The sequence below is a fragment of the Narcine bancroftii genome, chromosome 5 (assembly GCF_036971445.1).
Source record: "Narcine bancroftii isolate sNarBan1 chromosome 5, sNarBan1.hap1, whole genome shotgun sequence".
NCBI lineage: Eukaryota > Metazoa > Chordata > Chondrichthyes > Torpediniformes > Narcinidae > Narcine > Narcine bancroftii.
The window spans coordinates 208,024,553-208,043,405 of record NC_091473.1 but is presented as its reverse complement, the minus strand read 5'-3'; the positions used below and the strand labels follow the sequence as shown (position 1 = coordinate 208,043,405).

Genomic DNA, 18,853 nt, shown 5'->3' with positions numbered 1-18,853 from the left:
TTCACTTATAGAGTTGTGGGAGTGTGGAATGAGCTGCCAACTGATGTGGTGAATGCGAGCTTGATAGTGTCTTTTAAGAATGAATTCAATAGGTCTATGGATGGGTGATACCTGAAGGATTATGAAATGGGAGCAGATCAGTGCAATGAGGGAGATGATGGTCGGCACAGACTAGAGGGGGTGAATGGCCTGTTTTCTGTGCTGTCGCATTCAATGATCCTATGGCTATAAGAGCATATGTTACAGGGTGAGGATTCCTCTGTATAGGCATATTAAACCCTCTCAGGCAAGGAACATGTTGACAAACACCAAAGCTCTCGACCCTGATAAATAGGGGATTAAGCATTTGGAATGGTGAACATGTGGAAGTGACATTCACACAGAGTGGGTGATGTGAAAAACATTCCTGCATTTATTAGATGTTTCATAAATATGATGCAGAAAGGTGCAAATAATAGGTTGACAGGGTTAGAACACAGAAAGTTGCTATGTTCCAAGGAGAGAGAATCCACTGGATCAATGGACATTGGCTGCTTTCTGCATGTGGAGAGGGTAAGAAACTTCATATTCCTGGGTCAAGTGCTCTGAAAATCCATCCTGAACCATGATGCAATCATGTAGAAGGCTCGACAGCCACTATACTTCATGAGGAGTTTGTGGAGATTCGTGATGTCACCAAAGTCGCTTGCAAATTTCCACAGAAATTCTGGCTGGTTGCATCACTGTTTGGTATTGAGGTGCCAATGGACAGGACGGGAATAGGCGACTGAGGGTTGTAAACTCAACCAGCACCATCGTGGGCATTAGTCTTCACTCCATTAAGGGCATCTTTAAGAGGCAGTGCCTCAAGAAAGCAGTTTCTATCTTCAAGGACTCTCACCACCCAGGCCTTGCCCTTTTCTCACTGGGAGGAGGTGCAGGAGTCTGAAGACACACACACACACACAATGTTACAAAAGCAGCTTCTCCCCCACCATCATATTTTTGAATGGACAAGATCCTGTGCACATGGCTTCACTTTTCCTCTTTCTCGCTCTCATTATTTCTTTTACAATTTTGTATTTACAAAATTGTAATTGATAGTCATTTTGCACCTTGTTCTCCACAACCCTGCTGCCCTAAAACAACAAACCCTGATCCATGTTCGTGGCCAACCTGACTCTGACCCTGCGATGGAGGACGTGGATGTCAGGGTGAAGTGACGGAGTGTCTCCTTTGCCTCCATCTTCTCATCTGTGTGGAAGGGACTGAGTTACACTGCATGGATTGGAGGCGCAGAGGGTGCAGCGGTGCTGTTGAATGAAGTCACAAGTGCAGCTCATGAACTGGAAGTGATTTTTGGGAATGAGGGGGAGTTGGATTGTGAGATGCAGGTTCCCTCCTGAGCACTCTGTCCTCTTCCACTGGTTCCACCTCACTGGCATCTTCATTCTGGGACACCTGCTCCTGTTATTGGCACCAGTGTGGAAGTGAAGCAGGTCTCCATCTGTGCCACCGTCATGGTTATTTCCTTCTTATTTCCAGATCAGCCAATCACAGAATTACTCGCAGTTCTCAGCAGAAGAATTAATGTCAGAGAAGAAAAGGATTCAGTGACAAATTGTCGCACTGCTGATTTTCAATCACATCTTTAGAGGGGTTAAGATCAGCTTGAAATACCTCTGGCTCGACCATTTCTGTGCCCACTTCCAATCCTCACTCTATCAACTTGGAACAGTTACTATCACTGTCAGGTCCATGTAGTGAGAGAACGGAGGAGGAAAAAGACATACGGAACCGTCTGTGACCTGTGCAAGACAGCACGGTAACAGACCATTTGGCCCAGTAGCCTGTGCCATCCAATTACACCCAATTAACCGACAACCTCCGCTACATTTCAAACAGTGCGAGAAAACCAGACCACGGGAGAACATACACTTTACAGACAGCGTGGGATTTGAACCCCAGTCCTGATCGCTGGCGCTGTAACAGCGTGACACTAACCACTACACCAACAGTGCTACCCTCATCGTTCTGCCTTTACCTGGTATGATTACTGTGTGAACTGGGGATCATGTCAAACAAACGTTAACCCTGATTCACTGGCAGCCAAAACGTGGACAGGGCCTATGAAGTTGGTGAAAGAAATGCCCTTCAACACCTGGCTGTTGAATCCTCTGTCATCGAACATTAGCGTTCAGGGTTGGGCCCTTCAGGCCTCCACTGTCTGTGCTGAACACGATGTCCCAATTAAGCCAGAACTCTGCTGCTGGCACATGATGCAGTTCCCTCAAGAAAAGAGAGAAGCAAGGAGTGATTTGCCCTATCACTGAGCAGAGGATGAGCAGGGAATCCAACAGACCAAGGTTTCCATCACAGCTGCTGAGATTAGAGTCTGTGTTCTGCCACAGCTCATACATCCATCTAACCCCCCTCCCCCCACCCTCTCTGCCTCTCTCCCCACCCCTACATTCCTTCTATCAGGGCCTTCTCTCCTCATCCTCTCCCTCTCTTACTTTTCCTGCCTTTCCCTGACCCTATTCTCCATCTCTTCCTCGTCTTTCATTGCACCTCTCTTCCCAGCTCTCTGGAGCCACCCATTTTTCCTCTCTCCCTCCTTTGTCACCCCACTCTTCCATTCCTCCCCTTTCCATTTTCTGCCACATCACATCTCTTGCCTCCTTCCCCTCTCCTCCCACTGCCTCTTTATTTCCCTTTATTTTTTTCTCCTTCACCCACCATCAAACTCACTCCCAGGAGCTGCTGTTTCCCAGGGACAGTGTTGGACCCCATCCTATTCCCTGTGGGCAGGTGAGTCAGATCATAAGGCTCAAAGAACCACTGTCTGCACTCCATGTCTCCATTCAGAATGGGAGCTGAATGCAGAGGATATTGGAGATGGGAAAGCCAAAATTGTGAGGCTTATATCCGATGGTCGTTGGGCTGGATCGTTTTAATGAAACTTGTCATGATACATGAAAAATGAAACCTGCTGGAATTGGGAGTTTAAATTCATGAAAGGGTGCACTGGAGGAGATAGAAACTGATGCATCATCTGTGCATTCCAAATAAGGGGGAAAACATTTCAATTAGACCCAGGCTATTCAGAGCACAGGAAATCCGGAACTCTTGCTGGAAAACTCTCAAGGATGGGGGTCAGTTGAAATTTTCTCCAGTGATGGAATTTTGTAAGATTTTGGTTGCCAGGGAAGGCAGATGGAGTTCAGATACATGTCAGCAACGAATAGGAGAAAGTGGAAGGCTGAACAACCTCTTTCTGATGCTCTCTGCATGGGACAAATTTCAACAGACTCTTTGTATGCAGCTGTCGATTGACCAGAGATGTGCTTGACATTTTCATTGTTGTGTGTGAAACTGGGCACTGATCTAGGGACTATTACCTTCACTTCAGACTTCCTGTAGGAGATGGCAGTGGGACTTAATCTGAGATGGGGACCTCCCAGTGGGAACAGGCTGCTAAAAAGAACAGCCATGCTGCTTGATGTATGGAAATGTGTTCCTGATTTAGTGATCAACACCAACAAACAATTCTCACCGTGCTAGAAAAAGACGGCTTGATTAATGTGTTTGGATTGGTGAAGGCAGATAAGGATGCAAATGTGCTCAGCGTCTGTCCTGTGGAGAGAAACATCGCTAAACTACCTCGAGTTGAACTCAAATACTGGATTCATTTGAGAAGAAAAACAAACTTGGCTCAGATCAATGTTGCTTCTTAATTATTCTGCAACCAGGAAGTTTGGGGATATGACTTGATCCCATTAAAATGGAGGCTTCTGGCAAAATGTTCCAGGACAGATTCCACTCTGATACCTGAATAATCACATGAAAATGTATCCAGGTTTCCCCAGTTCTTGTGAAACAGGACACATCCAATAAGTAAATTCCTGATGTCAGTCTACTCAATCCTCAGTAAAGTGATGGACATGTTTGGCTGTGGGATCAAGTGCCACTTACTCACCATTCACCTCCTCACCAGTGACCAGTTTAGGTGTTACCTGGGCCACTTGGTTATTCAGCACATCTTTGCCTTTGTTCTCATGGGGACCAAAGAGCTGAATTCCAGAGATAAGCCAGAGAACTATGGGCTGGACAGATTTACACCAGTTGTAGATAAGAGGCTGGAGGGGATGCTGAGAGACAGGATCTACTTGCAGTTGGAAGGGGAGGCACTGATTAAAGATAGCACGGCTTCTTGCATGGGAACTTGAATCTTGTCACGTTAATTAAAATTTTGGAGGTGACCAGGAAAATTGCTGATGGCAGGACAACCCGTGTTTACCATGTGGAATTTATCAGCAAGGCCTTTGACAAGATCCAACATGGTCGGCTGAACTACATGGTGAATTTTCCATGGAATCAATTGGATACAGATTTGGGTTGATGATAAGAGGCAGAGGGACGTCGTGGAGGGTTCGAACACTGAACATCACAGCAAAGTACAGGCTCTTTGGCCCCCAATGTTATGCCATCCTGTATAAATAACTCAACAAGCTAAACCTTCGATGAGGAGTCACGTGATTCAGTAGTGGACGGTAGGGGAACTCCAGCCCTCTCCAGAAAAGTTAAAAAAAAGGTAGAGAAAAAACTAAGGCACTAACACAGAAAACATAACAAATTGAAAGTGAAAGTGTGGAGAAAATGGCAGCAAAGAAAGAAAAACCAAAAACAATGGAAGGAAAGAAGAAGGAAGGACGTCGGAAGAGGAAGGTGAAGGCCTTACCGGTCGAGGAAGCCCGCCATGGAGAGAGAAGCCTGCTCCCTGAGGTCAGTGGAAACCCTGAACTCAGGACTACAAAAATGGCTCATGGAGCCAAACAAAAGTGAGAATGCGCGATGCGCAAGACAAAAAAGAACACTGACGGGAGGGGGGACCAACTGAGGAGTAAATCTCCACAGTTGAAACAGACAAGTACAACACAACAGCAAGACTCTCAACAGGAAAACATAGAAAATAACGAGAACAAGAAGGAAGAGAATAAAAATAGGAAATCAAAGAAACAACAGATGACCAACCCAGAGAAAGAAGACCAACACCAAGACACTTTTAATAAAAATAAGGAGACCAAAAATACCCAACAAAATAAAATAAACAACCCAACAAGAAAACCAGAAGAGACAGAGGTAAAGGACACAGATCCTGGAGTGGACCCAGAAGAAGAAGAGGAAGAACACAGAGAAATGGAAGATGAAGGGAAGGGCAAGTACATGGATATATTTTTTTTAAAGAATATATGGAAATGGTAAAAGAATGGCAGTCACAAGAATTCTGCGAAATAAAAAGAAGAATAAAAAGTACAGAAGAAAAAATGAATAGATTAGAGATGATCATGACAGATATAGGAAAACGAGTAGACAAGGTGGAAGAACGAGAAACAGCCATAGAAATGGAAGTAGATGACTTAAAAAAGAAATTAGAAGAATCTGACAAAAATGTTAAAGAAGCACAGGAGCTGTTAGCTCAGAAGATAGACATAATGGAAAATTATAATAGAAGAAACAATATAAAGATAGTGGGCCTTAAGGAAGATGAAGAAGGCAAAAATATGAAAGAATTTATAAAAGAATGGATCCCCAGGGTCCTAGGAAGACCAGAATTACAGGAAGAAATGGAAATAGAAAGGGCACACAGGACATTAACCCCTAAACCACAACCACAACAAAAACCAAGATCCATTCTAGTAAAATTCCTAAGATATACAACAAGAGAAAATATATTGGAGAAGGCAATGAAAAAAATAAAAGAAGACAAAAAAACCACTGGAATACAAAGGTCAAGAATTTTTTTTCTATCCAGATATAAGTTTTGAACTCCTGAAGAAGAGGAAGGAGTTTAATGCAGCAAAAATGATCCGATGGAATAAAGGTTATAAATTTATGTTAAAATACCCAGCGGTATTTAAAATACTTATCCCGGGGCAGCAAGGCAAACTATAATATATGTTCAGGTATCTTCTCCCCTATTTTATCTAGTTCTAATCTGGTCAAATCTGGTTTTTCCCTTGTTTGATAAAAATCTGATCGGAATCTTAATTGTGTGGCTCTATAATAATTCTTAAAGTTTGGTAGTTGTAAGCCTCCTTGTTTGTACCATTCTTTTAATTTATCTAGTGCTATCCTCAGTTTCCCCCCTTTCCATAAGAATTTCCTTATTATTTTCTTTAACTCCTTGAATAATTTCTCTGTTAGGTGAATTGGTAATGACTGAAATAGGTATTTTATCCTTGGGAAAATGTTCATTTTAATACAGTTTATCCTTCCTATCAGTATTAGTGGTAAGTCTTTCCAATGCTCTAAGTCGTCTTGTAATTTTTTGATTAATGGATGATAATTTAGTTTATATAGATGGCCGAGATTTTTATTTAGTTGTACACCTTGGTATCGCATTGCTTGTGTTTGCCATCTAAATGGTGATTCTTTCTTGAACTTTGTGAAATCCGCATTATTCATTGGCATTGCTTCACTTTTATTTGGTTGATCCTGAACCCCGATATTTCTCCACATTCCTTCAATTTCCTATGTAATTCTTTTATTGATATTTCTGGTTCTGTTAAATATATTATAATGTCATCTGCAAATAGACTGATTTTTTTCTTCTCTTTTATTTTTATCCCTCTTATTTTATTTTCTGTTCTTATCAGTTCTGCTAGTGGTTCTATAGCTAATGCGAACAGTGAGGGAGATAGTGGACATCCCTGCCTTGTTGATCTGCTTAAGTTAAATTGTTTTGATATATATCCATTTACTGTCACTTCCGCCAATGGCCCCTTATATAATGCTTTAATCTAATTAATATATTTCTCTGGTAGGCTGAATTTTTGTAGTACTTTGAATAAATAATTCCATTCTACTCTGTCAAAGGCCTTCTCTGCGTCGAAAGCAACTGCTACTGTTGGAGTTTTATTTCCTTCTACTGCATGAATTAAGTTAATAAATTTACAGATATTGTCCGTTGTTCGTCTTTTTTTAATAAATCCAGTTTGGTCTAGATTTACTATTTTTGGTACATAGTCGGCCAATCTGTTTGCTAATAGTTTAGCTATTATCTTATAATCTGTGTTAAGTAGAGATATTGGTCTATATGACGCTGGTGCTAGTGGATCTTTCCCTGTCTTTGGTATTACTGTAATTATTGCTGTTTTGCATGAATCTGGTATGTTTTGTGTCTTATCAATCTGGTTGATTACTTCCAGGAGGGGAGGAATTAATAAGTCTTTAAATATTTTATAGAATTCTATTGGGAATCCATCCTCTCCTGGTGTTTTATTGTTCGGTAGTTTTTTAAATATCTCCTGTAATTCTTCTATTTCAAATGGTTTTATTAATTTATTTTGCTCCTCTGTTTGTAATTTCGGTAGTTCAATTTTAGTTAGAAATTCATCTATTTTGTCTTCTTTCCCTTTGTTTTCAGTTTGATATAGTTGCTAGTGGAATTCCCTGAAGTTTTCATTGATCTCCATTGGATTAAATGTAATTTGTTTGTCCTTTTTCCTTAATGCCAATACCATTCTTTTAGTTTGTTCTGTCTTAAGCTGCCACGCTAGAATTTTGTACAATTTTTTCCTAGCTTTTTTCTGTTTTGTCTTCATTATGTTCTTCTCCACCTTATATGTTTGTAGTGTTTCATATTTTATTTTTTTTTGTCTGCCAATTCTCTTCTTTTAGTTGTATCTTCCTTTATTGCTAATTCTTTTTCTATATTTGTTATTTCCCTTTCCAGCTGTTCTGTTTCCCGATTGTAGTCCTTCTTCATCTTAGTTATATAACTTATTATTTGCCCTCTGATTAACGCTTTCATTGTGTCCCATAGTATAAACTTATCTTTCACTGATGCCGTATTTATTTCAAAGTACATTTTAATTTGTCGTTCAATGAATTCTCTAAAATCCTGTCTTTTAAGTAGCATGGAGTTTAATCTCCATCTATACATTCTTGGTGGGATGTCCTCTAGCCCTATTGCCAATAACAGGGGTGAGTGGTCCGATAATAGTCTAGCTTTATATTCCGTTTTCCTAACTCTCCCTTGAATGTGGGCTGATAACAGGAATAGGTCTATCCTTGAGTATGTTTTGTGTCTACCCGAATAATATGAATATTCCTTTTCCTTTGGGTGTTGTTTCCTCCATAGATCCAAAAGTTGCATTTCTTGCATCGATTTAATTATAAATTTGGTTACTTTGTTCTTTCTGTTAGTTTTTTTCCAGTTTTATCCATGTTTGAGTCCAAATTAAGGTTAAAATCTCCTCCTATTAGTATGTTCCCTTGCGTATCTGCTATCTTCTAAAAGATATCTTGCATAAATTTTTGATCTTCTTCATTAGGTGAGTATACATTGAGTAAATTCCAAAATTCTGAATAAATCTGACATTTTATCATTACATATCTCCCTGCTGGATCTATTATTTCCTCTTCTATTTTGATTGGTACATTTTCATTGATTAATATAGCTACTCCTCTGGCTTTTGAATTGTATGATGCTGCTGTTACATGTCCAATCCAATCTCTCTTTAATTTCTTGTGTTCCACTTCAGTTAGATGTGTTTCTTGTACGAATGCTATATCAATTTTTTCTTTTTTCAGTAAATTTAACAGTTTCTTCCTTTTGATTTGGTTATGTATTCCATTAATATTTAAAGTCATATAGTTCAACATAGTAATTTCATACTTTGTTTATCTTTCCTTTCCGTTTCCTCATCACCACCTTCCCTTCTTATCCATTTCTGCTTTTTTTTTGAACACATTATAAGACAACATTTCTAAAACAAAATATTTCCACTATTCTCAGATCTAAAATTCCTTTAACCCCAATAGTCCGTCCCCTTTCTGAGTTGCCCTTTGTCCCTTGTCAGGCAACCACATCTCCCCTCTCCATTTGGATTTGCGAATCCGCTCGCAAGTGTCAACTGATTTCGCAGTGACTGTTATTTTTCCCCACCCAGCCCCCCCAGAAAAGATTTTAATCTTCATATATAACAAAGGTCACTCTCTTAATTCCCTTCTTACTTCATTTCTTCCCTTTCTTTCCCTTCTTAGTTCTTACTTATACTCTATATTTTTTTATATATACATATATAGTTTGTTGTCATTTTTGTTCTTGTTACATCTCTTCATCTCTCTGTCTGTTTTGTAATTGTTCTGCAAATTTTCGTGCCTTTTCTGGATCCGAGAAATGGGATGAAAAATTGGTGCAATGTAGGAATTCACCGGTATTGAATCATCTGCTCAACATTTGGAAGAAGATTCATGTAGAAAGGAATAAAACAAATTACCAACTACCAAAACTAATATTGGTGGAAAATCAACTAATCCCTTTCACAATAGATAACCTTTCCTTTAGAGAATTGGAGAGAAAAGGGATCAAAAGAATAGAAAATTGTTTTTCGAGAAATAAATTATTATCCTTTGAACAAATGAAGGATAAATATAGTATAACTCACGATACAATGTTTGCATACCACCAACTGAAAACCTACTTGAAGGACAAATTGGGAAACAGTCTGAGGTTACCAGAAGGAAGCAATTTTGAATATGTGATTACAGACACAATGATAATTAAAAAATTTGTAACAAACATGTACATCAAACTGCAAGAAAAGGAGAACAAGAAAACAAATGGTAAACCTAAACAAAAATGGGAACAAGATCTAAACATAAAGATAAAGAATGAAACATGGGAAAAGCTACGCTCCGGAACTATGAGAAATACAATAAACACGAGGTTACGCATGATACAATATAACTGGATACACAGGCTATACATCACACCTCAAAAGTTAAATAAATGGACCCAACAGTATCAGACAGATGTTTTTGCTGTAAAAAGGAAACGGGAACAACAATTCTTGCAATTTGGACATGTGAAAAGGTGAAAACATTTTGGGAAGAGTTAAACCAGATATTGAATAAAATCACTAAAAGCAATGTACCAAAAAACCCAGAGATCTTCCTCCTAAGTAATATAAGAAATAAAGAATTTGGACTCGATGTGCATGGAGCACAAAAAAGATTTGTTATGATAGCCCTAGCTGTAGCAAAAAAGTGTATTATGTCAGCCTGGAAATGAGAAGACAAATTGAGAATGCAACAATGGCATATAGAAATGAATAAATGTATTCTATTAGAAAAAATAACCTATAATTTAAGAAATAACATCACAATATTTGAACAAATATGGGAGCCATACATGAAATACAATAGAGAAATCCTACCATGGACTTCCACCACCTAAAATGACAGAAGGAGAAGACAATGAAAAGAACTGACTCAGTAAAATTTCTTGTTTAATTTTATTAAGTGACAACATTGTTTGACGGGTTTAATGTATCTTATAGATTGAACTTCAAATAAATGGGAAAGGGGGTGAGGGAGGGAGGGAAGGGAGGGAGGAAAAGGGGGGAGAAAATGACACTGTATATATTCAAGAAAAAAAAAGGTCTGTATGTATCTTGGTCAATATGGTTTATAGTGTGAAAAATAAAAAAATTTAAAAAAACAAGCTAAACCTTCCCTGCATCACACCCTCTATTTAGCTTGTGTCCAAGAGTCTTTTAAATGCCCCTATTCTATCAACCTCCCCCACTACCCTGGCAATGAATTCCAGGCACCCACTGCTCTTTGTGTCAAAACCTACCCCTGATGTCACCCTTAAAATTTCCTCCCCTCACCTTTATACCGATGTCCTCTGGTATTTGCTTCTGTCGTTCTGGGAAAAAGGTGCTGGCTCTCCATCCTATTGATGCCACTCGTAATCTTATAAAACTTTTATTCAGTCACCTCTCATCCTTCATCGCTCCAAAGCGAAAAACCCAAGATATGTTAACCTTGCCTCATAAAACTTGTTCTCCAATCCAGGCAACATCCCATACTCTCTCCACCCTCTCTTAAGCTTCCACATCCTTCCTACAATGAGACGACAAGGACTGAACACCATATCCCAAGTGTGGTCAAACCAGAGTCTTATAGTGATGCAACATTACCTCTCAACTCTTGAATTCAATCCCCCTACTAATAAAGGCCAGCACACCATAACCCTTCTTATGTTCCCTATCAACCTGCACCTTGGAAGATCTACAGATATGAACCACGAGGTCCCTCTGTTCTTCCACATTATTAAAAATCCTGCCATTAACCATTCATTCCGCCTTCAAGTCCAACATTACAAATTGCATCATTTCACACCACTGCCACTTCTCCGTACATCGCTGCATCCTGTATATATCCTTTTGTAACTTATCGTAACCGTCCACATTATCCACAACACCTCCAACCATTGGGTCATCTGCAAACATTCTAAACTAACCTTCTAATTCTTTGTCTAGGTCGTTTATAAAAATCATAAAAAGCAGAGATTCCAGAGAAATTCGCTGGTCACTGATCTCCAATCAAAATTCTGAATCCACAAAGATAAGTTTCCATGGCTCTCATGCCCCTTGACTTTTTGAATGAGTCTACCTTGGGTGACCTTGTCAATTGCCTTACTAAAATCCACAGACTCCGCATGAATTGCCCTGCCTTCATCAATTTCTATTGTTCCTTCCTCAAAAAAGTCAATTCGGTTCGTGATGCATGACCTGCCCTTCACAAAGTTCTCCTGATTATTCCAGAGCAGACTAGGCTTCCCTGAAGGCTTGGAAATGCTGTTCAGAAGAATCCTCTCCAATACTTTGCACACCACTGATGTCAGATTCACTGGATTCTCCCTATAACCTTCCTTAAACAAGGGTTTACATTTACCATTCTCCAATCCACTGTACCTTCTCTTTGGTCAGAGAGGATGTCAAGATTATTGTCAATGACCCAGCAATCTCATCCCTCACTTCCTGTCATAATCTGGGCTATATCTCGCCTAGTCACGGGAACATCAATCCTAGTGTTTTTACAAAGATTCTGCACGTTCTCTTTCTTACCCTCACCTTGCACCAGCACAGAAACTTGTTTTACATAGACCTCACATTATTTAAGATCTCCCTCTCTGCTGAACACTGAAGCAAACTACTCATTTAGGACCTCCTCTCTGCCTCCAGGCACACGTTGCCTCCTTTATCCTGAAGCAGCCCTACCTTCACTGGAGTCATCCTTCTGTTTTTTTTTATGAGCATAGAAAGCCTTTTGGTTTTCCTTAATCCTTCTTGCCAAGACAGTCTCCTGCCTAACTTCTAGCTATCCTGAGTCCTTTCTTCAGTTCCTTTCTGGCTACCACATAATTCTCATGAACTCTTCCTGTCTTTTGCTTGCTAAACTTTATATAAGCCTCCTTCTTCCTCTAAACTCATTGTCTCACCTCTTTAGTCAAGCACACTTCCTTTTTCCTCTCATCTTTTCCCTGTCTCAATGGGACAAACGCATCCAGAACCCCACACGTGTACCCTAAACATCCTCCGCATTTCTTCTGTGCTTTTCTCTGAGAACAGTCACTGTCATTGAAATATACCCCACCATGAATTCTGTCGCCTTACCAGGCTTATCAGCCAGGACTAGATCCAGAATGGCCTCTCCTCTAATCGGCTGGTTCACATACTGTGTCAGGAATCCTTCTTGGACACCCTTGACAAATTCTGCTCCAGCTCTTCCTTTTGCAGTAAGGAAGCCGCAGTCAATATGAGGGGCGTTGAAGTTTCCCATAGCGACAAGCCAGTTATTTCTGCACTGTTTCACAATCTGCCAGCTTATCTGCTCCACAATGTCCTAAGGGCTACACAAATATGAATATAATAGTTGAAATTTGTGGAACAAATTTAAGGCAAACATTTAGGGGGTTGACTATTACATACACAATACTTTCAACTGCAGTAAGTAACTGTGTCGCTTGAGGCGTCAGGAGCTCAGGTGTGGAGGTGGGTTGCTGGGATCGGGTTGTAAGTCCACATTGACAGCTTTGTCAGCTCAGATGGGCAGGCGGCTGGGACCAAGTTGACAGTCCGTGGTCTGAGCATCTGGAGCTGGGATGGGCAGGCTGGTAGCCGGGGTCTAGGCGAGAGTCCATTGTCGGGACATCAAGAGCTCCGATGGGTGGACAGACGGGGCCAGGAATACGGTGGGCTTGAATTTTACACACAAAATATACAAAAATTCGGATGTTTGGGCTAAAAACTGGTGGGTTGACTTTTACATGCTTTCGACTATTTCACACGTTTATCCAGAGTTTGGGGTACATAGACTATTTCCAACAGAGTGATTAACATAGAACAATACAGCACAGTACAGGCCCTTCGATCCTCGATGTTGTGTCGACCCATATATCCCTTCCTAATAACAAGTACTAAAACATTCTTACCCTATAACCCTCTATTTTTCTTTCATCCGTGTGTCTGCCAAAGAATGTCTTAAGCGTCCCAAATGTTTCAGCTTCCACCACCATCCCCGGCAAGGAATTTCTGGCACCCACAACTCTCTGTGTTTAAAAAAAATCTTACTCTGAACTTCCTCCCTTAAATTTGTACAGAAAGATGTCCTCTGGTGTTTGCTGATCCTGCCCAAGAAAACAGGTGCTGGCTTTCCACGCTATCTATTGCCTCTCACAATCTTGCAGACCTCTATCAAATTTCCTCTCGTCTTTCTACCGTCCAAAGAAAATTGTCCCAGCTCTGCTAAACTTGCCTCATAAGATTTGTTTCCCAATCCAGACAACAGCCTAATAAATCTCGTCTGCATCCTCTCCACAGCTTTCACATCCTTCCTATAATAGGGTGACCAGAACAAATAAGTGTGATCTTACTAAACATTTGTAGAATTGCAACATGACTTCTCTATTCCTGAATTCAATTCCCCGATTAATGAATCCAAGCATCCCATAGACTTTCTTAACTATCCAATCAATGTCTGTGGTGAGCTTGTGGGATGTATGCATTTGCATCCGTTCCTTCTGTTCATCTGCACTCTTAAGTAACCAACAATTAACCCTGTTCTCAGGTTTCTTTGTTCTTCCATTTTATTTATGTACAAGAGTTTGTTTCAGGCATGGCAGGTGAGCTCAGACCTGTATCATGCTCCTCCTATTCTATGTGGGAACTCAGGGATACTGTAAGTGTCCCTGGGGACTACGTGTGCAGGAAGTGTGTCCAGCTGCAGCTTCTGTTTGACCACATGACGGCACTGGGGTTGCGCGTGGACTCACTTTGGAGCATCTGGGATGCTGAGATGGTGGTGGATAGCACCTTTAGTGAATTGGTCACACTGCAGTTTCAGAGGGTAGAGAAAGATAGGGACTGGGTGACCAACAGTAATAGGAAGGAGCGCAGGAGTCTTCTGTGGTCATCATCCTCCAAAAGAGATATGCCATTTTTGATATTGTTTGGGGAGATGACCCCCAGGATCATCAGTATCCAGGATCATGGTACCGTGAGTCATTCTGCTGTGCAAGAGAGCACGAGAAAGAGTGGAAGGGCAATAGTGATCCATTGGAAGGGGAATAGACTGAAGTTTCTGTGACTGCAACGGGACTCCCGGTCGGTCTGTTGCCTCCAGGTGCAAGGGTCAAGGACGTCTCGGAGCGGCTGCAGGACATTCTGAAAGGGTCAATTGTTGTGGTCCATATTGGTAATATCAATTAAGGGAAAAAAATGGGATGAGGTCCCATAAGATACATTTAGGGAGCTAGGAAATAAATTAAGGAGTAGGACCTCAGGGGTAATAATCTCTGTATTGTTACCAGTGCCACGAGCTAGCAAGAGTAGAAATAACAGGATAGTTTGAACAAATATGTGGCATGAACAGTGGTGTAGGAAAGAAGGTTTCAGATTCCTAAGACATTGGAATGGGTTGTGGGACAGGTGGGACCGGTACAAACTGGGCGGTCTACATCTGGGCAGGCCGGGACCAATGTTCTTGGGAGTTGGTTTGCTTCCACTGTTGGGGAAGGTTTAAACTTATGTTGCAGGGGGATGGGAACAAGCGCAGAGAGACAGAAGGGTGTAATATGAGGGTGGAAGCAAAAGATAGCAAGGTGAAAATCAAAAGTAGCAGTTGGGTAAACCCTGGGCAAAAATCAAAAACGGCCACTTCTCAACATAATGGGAAAAGGGATAAAAGTGTGGCAGAAGCAAGCCTGAAGCCTTTGTGTCTCAATGCAAGGAACATTCACAATAAGGTGGATGAATTGAATGTGGAGATAGCTATTAATGACTATGATTTAGTCGGGATCACAGAGACATGGCTTCAGGGGGATCGAGACTGGGAGCTCAACATTCAGGGATATTCAGTATTCTGGAGGGTTGGACAGAAAGGAAAAGGAGATGGGGCAGTATTGTTGGTTTGAGGAGGTAAATGCAATAGAAAGGAAGGACATTAGCTTGGAGGATGTGGAATCGATATGCGTCGAGCGGAGAAGTACCAAGGGGCAGAACTCGCTAGTGGAAGTTGTGTACAGGCCACCTAACAGTAGCAGTGAGGTGAGAGATGGCATTAACCATGAAATTGGTAGTGTGTGCAACAAAGGTACAACAGTTATAATGGGTGACTTTAATCTACATGTAGATTGGGTGAACCAAATTGGTCAGGGTAACGAGGAAGAGGATTTCTTAGAATGTATGCGCGATTGTTGTCTAAACCAGGATGTGGAGGAACCAGCAAGAGGACAGGCCATTCTAGACTGGGTATTGAGTAATGTTAATTAGCAATCTTGTTGTGAGAAGCCCCTTGGCCAAGAGTGAGCACAATATAGTGGAATTCTTCATTAAGATGGAGAGTGACCGAGTGAATTCAGATACAAAGGTTCTGAACTTAAAGAAGGGCAACTTTGATGGTATGAGACGTAAATTGGCAAATGTACTTAAAGGATCAATGATGGAAATGCAATGGCGATCATTTAAAGATAGCTTGGCTGAAATACAACAATTATACATCCCAGTTTGGGAAAGAATAAGTCAAGGAAGGTGCTGCATCCGTGGCTAAGGGAAATCAGAGAGGGAATCAAATCCAAAGAAGCAGCATATAAATTAACCAAAAGATAAACAATATTCCTGAGGACTGGGAGAAATTCAGAGTTCAACAGAGGAGGACAAAGGGATTCATGAGGAAAGGTCAAATGGATTATGAGAGAAAGGTGTCAGGGAACATAAAAAATGACTGTAAAAGCTTTTATTAGGACTTAAAGAGAAAGAGATTAGCTAAGACAAATGTGGCTAAGGGGATCAGGGGGTATGGGGAGAAGGTAGGTACTGGGTACTGAGTTGACAATCAGCCATGATCAAAATGAATGGTGGTGTAGGCTTGAAGGGCCAAATGGCCGACTCCTGCACCTAGTTTCTATATTTCTGGTACAGCTCAAAAACAGGATGTTAGGCCCTTCTCGTCTGTACCTGACTATTATTCTGCCTTGTTCCACTGACCTCCACCCAGACTATAACCCTCCATTACACTCATATAGATGTACAGTACCTGTCCAAATTCTTAATTTTAATTATTTTTTTATTTTTCACACTGTGAACCATATCAACCATAATAACGTTTCTCATTAAATATACACAGTGGCATTTTCTCCCTTTTTTCCCCCTTTCCCTCCCTCCCCCCTTCCACCCCCCTCCAAAACCAATAAATATTCAACATATACGACACAATAAAACCATAAAACAGGGGTGTCAAACTCAAATTCACGGAGGGCCAAAATTAAAAACTTGGACTAAGTCGAAGGCCGAACTAAATATTTATTGAAAATTTTCAACAACATCTGCAGGTTTTCACTTCTTTCAACATATGTAATGTTAAACTTTTTCTTATTAAAATAAATGTTTAATAATAGTTTTGGATAAACTCTTTCCAGAAGCATGAACAAATGAGAAATAAAATATTCAATAAATAATATTTCTCTATAGCGGATTTGTCAAATGTTGCTAGTGGCTGTCGAATAGTAAAATCTGAGGGCTATGGAGAATGTGGGAGAATAACATGATTCCTGAAACAATCAAATGGGTGACTGATTGTGGGCATGAACTCTAGCAGGGTTATTTGCCATGCCCTTTTTCCATTGGTACAGATATCCTTTGATTTACACACTTTTCAAGTTTTATGCCTAATGAGCTTGTATCCAGGTGCAGGACCATTTTTAACCAGGAATATATTTATAACTGTGACATGAAACAATTGGAAGATCATTTTATCCTGAGATTAAAATTCATAATACTTACTCAGGCCTGTGTGCGGGAGGGCGGGGTTTGCGGGCGATCTGGTTGGACAACGACAGTGCGGGGGCATCGGCTCTCGCTGCAGGGCGGCATCTTGGCGGATCAGCAGCCCCGTCACCGTGAGTCGCGGGTCGTCCTGCGGCAGGGAGGGGGAGTGGGCAACGGTCCTGGTGAGGTCAGGCCCGAGGCCTCCGGTTCCGGGCGCTGGGAAGCGGCCTTGGCTTCCCCTGACATCGGCCAGGCCCCAAAACCAGAGTCCACGGTGAGACCCTGCAACGTAAACAGAGGAAGTGAGGGCGATTAGCGGGCTGACGCCAATGCATTCTGGGATTTATAGTATTAGCTGTGCATGCGCTATACTGGCGCGGCGGCCAGCGGGCCACCTCTAATACATTTTTGAAATGATCTTGCGGGCCAAATATAATTATATCGCAGTCCAAATTTGGCCCGCGGGCCAGAGTTTGACATGTGTTCCATAAAACAATGTCTTCACACAAAGGAAAATGAACAAGAAAAATGTGTCTTCTACTTTTACACACTCAATCTAATAGTTTTTATCATCTTATCATTTTAGGAGATGGAGGTCCGCGGCAAGCTCTCTCTGGTTTGTATCTAACCCACCTTCAGTTCAAAAAAGCCTATTTACATTAACTATATGCCTCATAATTTTAAATACCTCGATCAAATCTCCCCTCATTCTTCTCTGCTCCAGGGAATAAATTCCTAACCTCTTTAACCTTTCCCTGTTACTCAGTTCCTGCTTATGTTAACATCCAAGTAAATCTTCTCTGCACATTTTCAATCGTATTGATATCTTTCCTGTCGTTCGGTGACCAAAACTGCACACAGTACTTCAAACTTGCCCTCACCAATCTCAATACAACTCGAAAATGACATCCCAAATCCTATATTCAATACTTAGATTTATAAAGGCCAATATGACAAAAGCTCTCTTTGCAACATTTTTCCACGTGTGACACACTTTCAGAAAATTATGTATCTGTATTCCCAGATCCCTCTGTTCGATCACATTCTTCAGTGCCCTATTATTTACCATGTATGCCGTTTCTCAGTTTGTCCCTTGAAAATTCATCGGGGTGGCATGGTTAGTGTAGGGGTGTCGCCCTTAGTGTAACAGTTAGGGGACAACACCATTAGATCAACACTGTTACAGCTCCAGGGATCTGGACCAGTGATTGAATTCTGTGTTGTGTGTAAGGAGTATGTACGTTCTCCCCATGTCTGAGTCAGTTTTCCCGGGTCGCCGTTTTCCTCCCAACTTTCAAAACTTACCATGAGTTGTAGGTCAATTGGGGGTAATTGGGCAGCATGGGCTTATGGGCCAAAAGGGCCTGTTACCATGCTGTATGTCGAAATTAAATTAAAATGCAACACCTCACGCTTGTCTGCATTAAACTCCATCTGCCATTTTTCAGCCCATTTCAGCTGGTCCAGATCCCTCTGCAAATTTGAAAGCTTTCCTCGTTGTCCACAACACCTCCAAGTTTGCTGATCTAATTCACCACATTACCTTTGCTATAGATAACAAACAATAATGGTCACAGAGCCAGTCCCTGAGGTACATCACTAGTCACAGGCCTCCATTCTAAGAAGCAATCAATCATCCACTACCACTCTCTGCCTTCTCCTGTATAGCCAATCTTGAATCCTGTTTACTCCCTCACCATGAATATTAAGTGTCTGAACCTTCCTGACTAACCTGCCATGTGGGACCTTGT

General features: G+C 41.1%; 1 long non-coding RNA gene across 1 annotated transcript in view; it reads right to left on the bottom strand.

Moving 5' to 3' along the window:
* Positions 1-18,853, bottom strand: part of LOC138764660 (uncharacterized) — a 44,063-nt gene that overhangs the window by 13,602 nt on the left and 11,608 nt on the right. The window contains exon 2 of the long non-coding RNA XR_011358278.1: positions 17,118-17,384. This is a non-coding gene — a long non-coding RNA (uncharacterized lncRNA). The remainder of the gene's footprint in view (positions 1-17,117; positions 17,385-18,853) is intronic.